The sequence below is a fragment of the Bolinopsis microptera genome, chromosome 6 (assembly GCF_026151205.1).
Source record: "Bolinopsis microptera isolate Bmic1 chromosome 6, MBARI_Bmic_1.0, whole genome shotgun sequence".
NCBI lineage: Eukaryota > Metazoa > Ctenophora > Tentaculata > Lobata > Bolinopsidae > Bolinopsis > Bolinopsis microptera.
In genome coordinates this window covers 15,184,018-15,194,022 of record NC_087077.1, presented here as the reverse complement: position 1 = coordinate 15,194,022, position 10,005 = coordinate 15,184,018, and positions in this window count along the sequence as shown.

The following is a 10,005-nucleotide window of genomic DNA, read 5'->3' as shown; positions in this document are numbered from 1 at the left end:
AATATTTTAAATTTGACGAAATTTTCCCGGCAACGGCAAAAAACTCAACAAATTGACCAAAAAGTGACCTTTCGCAATTCACATTGACCAATTTTAGCTTGCAAATGGAGTTGAAAGCTCGCAATTTTTAGAAAGGTCGTAAAAAATGTGCAGCCATTACCAATTATATATGGACACGTTCATTGAAGTTTGAGGATATTGGTAAATATTAGTGACCCTACTGAATGGCACGATGATGTAAAATGTGTCACACTATGAAACTATATAAACCCTCTAACCCTAAGATAATCGTTTCATCATCTAGATAAACTTTGTCGCATAACGATATCTTTATCAGACGATAAGATATCGCTTAAATGCGGCCGGCAGTGAGTTGTAAACTTTGTCACACTATAAAAACGTGACGGAGTTTATATGGACCCCTTGTTGCCGTGTTTGACCAAATTTTCGAATTTCCAATTCATAGAATAGCTGTATATGACTATTATCTACATATTTAGCGACTTTTTTCCTTAAATGGTAGCACCATGTAAACTCCGTCACACATTTAAGAAATTTATATGAGGGATGTTTATGACATCCTGACAAGAAATGCCGAATAGTCTAGCATTATTTTGTGAGCTGAATGTGTTTGGAATTGTTCACATATTTCATTGTTATACGCAAATACAAATACAGAAGGCAGAAATAGGTAAATTTAGTCACATAAATTTGTATGATATCTCAACATGTGTTAAATTGAGTAAATATTAGTATACCAACTTAAACGCCCTATATTACGTACTATGGATCAATTAACAATATTTCAACCATACGCCGGTCATATATAAATTATTATATGGCAGTGATATGTTAACATTGGATAAATTTCAACACCTGAACAGGGTAAAAATTTGTAAATTTCGTCACAAAAAAAATATTATAACTTTATTTGCTCCGTGTTGGCAAAATAACTTATTTATCGACATAGTGATGGTGATAAAGTAACATTATATACTAATTGAGGTATGATTCTTCAAAATAGGGGCAAGAAATGTAAATTTCGTCACATCAGCCATTGCATTAGTTAGATAGATTTTCTTTCATATCAACTGCCCTTATTATAGTTGGAATGGATTTATACAGGAAATATAGAAACCCATGCCCATTTTTCATCACATTGAAATTATACTGTTGGGGCAGGAAAAGTAAATTTTGTCACATTTCGGTAAATTAGTGACTCAGCATTGTTAAACTTGGGTTCTGATTTGCTGAAAAATAACCTACCAATAATTATTAATTCAGAGATAAGGAAATATAGAAACCCATAACCATTTTTCATCACATTGAAATTATACTGTTGGGGCAGGAAAAGTGAATTTCGTCACATTTCGGTAACTTAGTAAAATTAAACTCAGAATTGTTAAACTTGAGTTCTGATTTGCTGAATAATAACCTACTAATAATTTATGGAAGAATATTGAATTCTAATCGGGGTATGGTTCTTCAAAATAGGGTCAAGAAATGTAAATTTCGTCACATACGTCATTGTAAAATTTAGATACATTTTCTTTCACATCAACAGTCCTAATTATAGTTTGAAATGATTAATTCAGAGATAAAGGAAATATAGAAACCCATGACCATTTTTCATCACATTGAAATTATACTTTTGGGGCAGGAAAAGTGAATTTCGTCACATTTCGGTAACTTCGTATAATTAAACTCAGAATTGTCAAACTTGAGTTCTGATGATCTGCTGAATAATAACCTACTTATAATTCCTGGAAGAATATTGAATTCTAATCGAGGCATGTTTCTTCAAAATAGGGTCAAGAAATGTAAATTTCGTCACATCAGCCATTGCATTAGTTAGATAGATTTTCTTTCATATCAACTGCCCTTATTATTATTGTGACCATTTTTACATCAACTGCCCTTAACTTGAATCAGCTCTATCCGTGCATCGTCCTTATATACAGTTTTCCCGCCTTCCAAACCAAAATCAGATATAAATGATTTCGGCAATTCACCCAAAATTTTAAATTCCATATAATGTGACAGAATTTACATCATTTCCCAATAAGTGCATGTATTTGCTAACTTTTCAAAACAACATATTTTAGGGCTATGATTAGTAGAAAAACCATCAAATGATGAGTTGAAAAGATTTTGAGGACACCTCACAGTAGAAAAGAGGTATCGTATTCTGAGTGTGACAAAGTTTACGAAATATTGCCTTAAAACCGTTCGATCCCTGCCCTTTAGCCAAATGTTGTATCATAATTGTTAGAATGACCTAATCTACTATATTTTAAACCAAAAAATACTAATTGGGCAGCTATGGTTAACACAGTCACAAAAATGTGACATTTTTTATATTATAGTGCCTAAAAACAATAAATTGTATTTCTGAGCCGTGTATATGGAAGTATGGGTCACGTGGCTTATGTACAGAACTTCTGAACACGCTATTTTTTTGGTTTACCAATATCCTTAAACTTCAACATGAACGTGTCCATTTACGATTTCGTATCATTTTGTGACGATGTTTACATCAACTGCCGGGCTATACAGTATACTTCAATCAACTGTATCCGTGTATCGTCCTCATATAGAGTTTTCCCGCCTTCCAAACCAAAATCAGATATAAATAATTTCGGAAATTCACCCAGAATTTTAAATTCCATATAATGTGACAGAATTTACATCATTTCCCAATAGCCAAGTGCATGTATTTCAAGTTAACCTTTCAAAACAACATATTTTAGGGCTATGACTGGCAGAAGAACTATCAAATAATGAGTTGAAAGGGTTTTATGGACACCTCACAGTAGAAAAGAGGTCTCGTATTCTGAGTGTGACAAAGTTTACAAAATGTTGCCTTAAAGCCGTTCGATCACTGCCCTTTAGGCCTACATTGTATCATAATTGTTAGATTGACCTAATCTACTATATTTTAGACCAAAAAATGCTAATTGGGCAGCTATGGTAAACAATGTCACAAAAATGTGACATTTTTTACATAATAGTGCCTAAAAGCAATACATTTTATTTTTGAGCAGTGCATATGGGAGTATGGGTCACGTGGCTAATGTTCAGAACTTATGAACACGCTAGATTAATATATGTTAAAATTAAACCACTATCGTCAAAAACGCTGTTTTAGAAATTTACCAATTTCCTCAAACTTCAATGAACGTGTCCATATACTAGCAGGAGCCCGTCAAACCTTTAAGACTGGTGTCAAGGTTCTTTGGTGGCCGGATCAGTTTCCTATTCTAAAGTCTCCCAGTGAAAATAATTATTACCTATTTAATTCGAATTTTTGACACCACTTGGGGGTCCAAATTTTGGGTACTAAAATTCTTATTCCTTGGCCAATTTTCAATTTTTTCATGCTGATTTGAAGGCCATTAAAGCATTTGAATTAGTTAAAAAAGTTTCAGTTTTATATCTTGTACGGTTTTTTGCAGAAACCCGTGTTAAAGTTGATGCCGTGGTGTCAGTAAAATGGTGCGGATAAATAAATATATATATATCGTCTCGCTTTATATATAGTAAGATATAGCATTTCTTATACAGTGTTCGATGTCTGTGTGAAGGTTAAATGGTGACATCCTCTGGATCCGGCAGAGGGTCCGTAGTAGTCCCATTATACCTTAGTATTGTTGTACAACTACTATAACTTGATGAATTATGATACGACTCGGACTAGCTCAATGCTCATATTTACACTGATCACGATTCACGCTTTGACTATTTTCAACTTAACGATCAGCGGGTTTTTATTATTACATTTATATAATACTAAATACTAATAGTCGAATAATATCAGTGATTTATAAATCACTGAAAATAAAAATGATAGGGCCTGTCATGATATCATGGATCGCTTAGGTTCCACCAGGAACTGGTAGTCCTCATAATTCTGCGGCCTCTATGTATCGTCATCTCGCACAACTCCGTAAGACCCTTGTGAGTTTGGCATGTGAAAATTTGCAGCCTTCCAGACATTGATTGGGTTAACGAGGTTTCGTACGTCACCTCAAGATCGGGTGACAGGGGGCTGACCAGGCCAGAACCCAATTGATTGGGTCTGTGGTAACGTTATTATGAGCCTGAGGTCACGTGACTGTGAGGTCACGTGACTGTGACGTCATCAGAGCTTGTTCTCCGTTTTTGCTTGTGAATGTGGGTGTAAGTACAGCTGTACTGCTAGAAATTTACCAAAATATCGACATTGTTATAAACTTATTTTGATGAACATTCCTGAAGCTGACCTAAATTGCACGAGAAATCGATTAAACTTGGTTTCAGAGCTCAACAATGCTTCCTTATAGTTATATCTTAAAATCCATTTTTTATCGATACAATCAACATTATGATCCTGTTCAAGATTAATTATTAACAAGTAACAATTTTATTTACTGATCCTCTTATTTGTAAAGCTATCCTCAATACATATGCAGTTACAAAGTGTGATAACCGTTTCAACAGGGGTCGAATTCACAAAAATAACGTAAACCATTGATTTAAAGCAACCGCCTCTCCTCAAGGACAAAAGAAAATCGCGATTATTTGGGCCAAAAATCGCGGCGCCGCGACAAGTCAAACTAGGCAAAATCGCGGCGAATTTGCGGAGCTAAGTTAGATTTCATAAATTCGTTAACTAGCTTGTTAGTATAGATAGATTAGGGAGCGACAGGCTCGTCAGGCAAAACAATAGCATCTATATTAATAATCTTAAGTGTTAAGATCGAATCTAAACAGACTCTTCTTCATGATGTTGTTACACGAATTATGAATTAGGGATGCACTGGTTCATTGGATTAGGGTAATGAAAATTACTAGTTGGTTTGTGTGTAGAAAAACTGGTTGTCATGTGTCCGGGAGGATGCAGCAATCTTCACAGGTGTCGATAACATCACGATAGAAGATGCAGAACAACAAGCTACAGACAGTGCAGGGTTCACTGGAGAGGTCTAATACACCGGAGAAAGGAGTTACTATGTGGTGCAGGCCACTCCAACGACTAGGAGGAGACCTTTTCAAGTACAAGTAAGTAAGTTATGTGTAGATAGTAGGTCTGTGCGGCTTCTAGTGATAATAGAAAATTATTATAATTATAACGTAAGAATTATTATAAAAGTTATGTTTATATAGAAATAAGGAGAGTAACTTACATATTGAGGCACTTTCCTTACCCTAATTGTACCTATCGAGAATGACTCAGACCGAAATTTTCTAAATCGAAATTATTTTCAAAGTTTTTCTGGAAACTACTTTTGTTCATGTTTCATGCTTCCCTGAGCATTGTGAGCCGAAAATACTTTTTCGGTCCGTACAGCTACATTCGAAAGGCTGTGGATGTGATAAGTTCAATATAATTATAAAGAACGTGATATTTGGCCCTCGGATTTAAAGGAGAATGCGCAAATTTGGTCCTCAGAGACCTGGAATAATCGCAATTTGTCGCGAAGATCTGTTTGTCTCGGCAAACGTCAAAAATCGCGATTTGTCGCAGGTTTCCTTTTGACCTTGCCGCTCCTGTCTCTTGATTGCTTATGATGATCAGGAACACATGACGTATCATCACGACGATTATTGGTCACTCGAAATCGACCCGTTATTAAGAATGTAATGTAGGTGTGATGGTTGTTTCTGCGTATTTGTTACCTGTTACTAATTGATAAACAGGATCATAATGTTGATTGTATCGATATCAAATGGATTTTAAGGCATAAGGAAGCATTGTTGAGCTCTGAAACCAAGTTTAATTCGTGCAATTTTAGGTCAGCTTCAGGAATGTTCATCAAGATAAGTTTATAACAATGTCAATATTTTGGTAAATTTCTAGCTTTCTGTCAGAAAATAAATTTATGGTTTCTATAATAGTGGGTAATTAGATATAAACTACAGTACAGCTGTACTTACACCCACATTCACAAGCATGCAAGCTCACCTGGTCCAATGAGCGGGAAATGGAGAACAAGCTCTGGTGACGTCACAGTCACGTGACCTCAGGCTCATAATAACGTTACCTCAGACCCAATCAATTGGTTTCTGGCCTGGTCAGCCCCCCGTCACCCGATCTTGAGGTGACGTACGACACCTCGTTAACCCAATCAATGTCTGGAAGGCTACAACTTTTCACATGCCAAACTCACAAGGGTCTTACGGAGTTGTGCGAGATGACGATACATAGAGGCCGCAGAATTATGAGGACTATCAGATCCTGGTGGAACCTAAGCGATCCATGATATCATGACAGGCCCTATAAAAATGATCAACCCGATTTTAATTGAACTGAATTTAATTAATTTGAATTGGTGAAAAATGCGGGTAGGTTCGACAAATTAATCAACGGGACAAGTTTTTACCGGTGTACTACTGGGCTAATTTAGGTGGCTGGAGCAATATGATTGAATAAAAGTACTCTTGACAAACAGACCGCACCGATGTTTGCTCCTTTGTCCTTGATGATTAATTGAAACGTCTTACTCTTGAGTCTTGCTACTGTGAGTGTATTAATCTTAGCCATAAGCTCTGGGTTCTAATTCTAAATACGAATCATCCTTAGCTAATAACGTTGAATTTGGTTTAAGCGTACTTGGTTGAAATAATTTGCATTATGGTAAGCTACGTTTCGTTTAAACCGTTAAACTGTTTAAGTTATGTTACCTTTAGGCTTTAACTTTAAGATAAGAATCGCGTATTGTTGCGGTAGTTTCAGTTTTGAAACTGGAAGTAGAATTGTCCCGCCGAGACACAGTGACAGTTGCTTGAGCATCATGTACACGTAGAAAGGCTATATGAGGGGGTATTAAATATAAATAGCAGGTATATGAGACTTAATGAAAGCTATAAATTGTAGTGCCGAAATTAAATCTTTGCATAACACAATATGCGCTTCTACAAAATTGCTCGCCCAAATTTTAAGAAAATTCTTGTGATAAGGCCCAATGAAATTTATCTATTTGGTGTATTTTTGGACGCTGATTCCGAATGCTTCCCTAGAGCGTTATGGATAAAAAACCGTTTTGGTCACGTGACAGGCTAATAAAACATGAATTCGATTGTTTAGGGCTCGTGTCATGTTAGGGTTAGGGTTGTGGGAAGGGTTATTGATAGCTTCGGGGTTAATGTTATGGTTAGGGTTAGGGTTGGGATTAGGGTTTATGTAAAACCGTTTTGTACGGCTGCAAAACCATAAAAACCAAAGTCACGTGAAATTTTTGGGCGAGCGAATTAGTAAGACCCCACAATATGACAACTACAAGTCCGAGTCACACTTGCGTTTAGTTTGGAACCCTAATGTTGCATCACTATTCACTGTCAGCCATAATCTCTCGTAAAAATTAGAATTTCGTGCATTGCAATCAGTTCACCGTTGTGTCTGAATCCGTATTCCGTATAATGAGTAGTATGTAATTTATACTGGTCAGTACTTTAGTAGATCGTACGCCTTACGCATAGTATAAGTATAGGATTCAGAGGTTCGCAGATATATATATATACAGATGTATATATTATTTGCTAATGATTTCTTGGAGCCTCATGTGTAAAATGAATTTATATAATTATAGATAACTATCCCATTCCCATGGCCATGTTAATGCTGTAAATGCTGCCGTTTACCGTTATCAGTTTTCCGGATTGTTCATCGAATCTCATCCAGTTGTCGCTGAATCAAGATTTTGTAACTAGCTAAAAGTAACGTGGGCACCAACGATGTTTAGCAGTTAGCTATTACATTTGAGACTACCATCCCGTCAAGCTTTACTCTCAAGCTTCTCACTTTCCACCTTCACCGCTAAATTGTAAATAAAGATTCCCTTCCTCTCCCTCTGCACTCTCCACTCCCTCACAGTCAGTCTCTCTCTCTCTCTCTCTCTCTCTCTCTCTCTCTCTCTCTCTCTCTCTCTCTCTCTCTCTCTCTCTCTCTCTCTCTCTCTCTCTCTCTCTCTCTCTCTCTCTCTCTCTCTCTCTCTCTCTCTCTCTCTCTCTCTCTCTCTCTCTCTCTCTCTCTCTCTCTCTCTCTCTCTCTCTCTCTCTCTCTCCTCTCTCTCTCTCTCTCTCTCTCTCTCTCTCTCTCTCTCTCTCTCTCTCTCTCTCTCTCTCTCTCTCTCTCTCTCTCTCTCTCTCTCTCTCTCTCTCTCTCTCTCTCTCTCTCTCTCTCTCTCTCTCTCTCTCTCTCTCTCTCTCTCTCTCTCTCTCTCTCTCTCTCTCTCTCTCTCTCTCTCTCTCTCTCTCTCTCTCTCTCTCTCTCTCTATCCCTCTCTCTCTCTCTCTCTCTCTCTCTCTCTCTCTCTCTCTCTCTCTCTCTCTCTCTCTCTCTCTCTCTCTCTCTCTCTCTCTCTCTCTCTCTCTCTCTCTCTCTCTCTCTCTCTCTCTCTCTCTCCACTCTCTTGTTGTGGTAGTTTCAGTTTTGAAACTGGAAGTAGAAATTTCCAGCCGAGACACAGTGACAGTTGCATCATGTAGAAAGGCTATATATACTATATAGGGTAATATTGAATACGAATAGCAGCTATTGGACAATCCAATGAGGGCTTTAAATTGCTCTTTATTTCCTGACTTTTCAATCTCTCACTCCCACTCCACTAGTTCGAACCGGATATTGAAGCCGAATATCCGGTCAGTTCCTTCTTCAATTTAACTTGTTCACTGACACTGAAGTAATTTTGTTTAATCCTGTTTATCTGATCATTAAAACATGAGGGATTAAACTTTATTTAACTTTAAAACTATAAGATTACAGTGGCAACAGTTAATTGTTTGCAAATACTTCGTCGCACTTTTACCACCGAACATTATAAGTTATAAATGCCAGAACCGGGTTCAGCTGAATATTTGGTCATGTGTCCATAAAGGTCACTATTACAACTCGACAAGTTAGGTAACCTTAATTAATATCAAGGTTACCTAACTTGTTAGTTGATTAAAAGCTATTCATAGGCTATTCATAAGCATAGGGTTCCATAGAAAATAGAAATAGAAACGATTCTCATATTAATCAATTATCAATAGAGAATATGGAATAATGTGATATATGTATTATAATGTAATGATATGAGACGCCATTATGGATCGGGAAGTTGAGCAACCATCCTCCGCGCGGCTGCATTTCTGTTTTCTTGTTACACAAAGTTCTGTCCAAATTCCACCGGAAGTATACACCGCAATAACCACCATGACTAATTAATGTCCTTCAAATCACCTCGAAACGCTGTCATGCCACTGCCAGAGCGATATTATTTTTTTATATAAAACTGATAATAAAATGATATAAAACCGCAAAAAATTTACTACAACGACCTGTAAAACAGAATCTAACCATAATAATTATACGTTATTCCATTCATTACGTGCGGTTGTACAGCATGCATCAATTTAGCTAATTACGCTTTTATATTATTATGGTTAATTGTTGAAGTTATCCGAAAAGCATTCAGTGTAAACAGTAGACAGTCTTTTCGACATTGTTACAATTATTAATAATTTAATAAATACAATTACATCACATTACTGGCAAGCATGACTGTTATACTCACTATACTATTTCCCCTTTATACTATTATACCCCCTTCACTGTTTTTCCAAGCATTAAAATTAATCAATGCCTTCGAGCGTTCATTTTAATGTCCGTTCATAATTATGTTCGTTCATTTAATGTCCGGTCAAATAAGCTCTACCTCTACAACCCAAGGGATGGCCCAACACTAGAGAATACTAAACCCCAAATTGGTGTTTTTATAAAATAATCCTTTAAAAAGCATTAACTTCAATAGCAAATATAAGGTAAACTGGCCTTCTTGCGACAGGTATGTGTTTCTTCTTCGTACGCGTAGCGAGGTAGGGGGCTGTGGTCATTATCACTATTGGATAGATAATGACCGTAAGATAATGACTGTAAGATAGAGCATTGGAGCCCTGTGCTTACCCCGGTAAAATTTTAATTAGTGGAGAAAAAAGTTAAACTTTGTTTTCTCCGTATTTGGTGACCGGGAATCGTTTCATGTT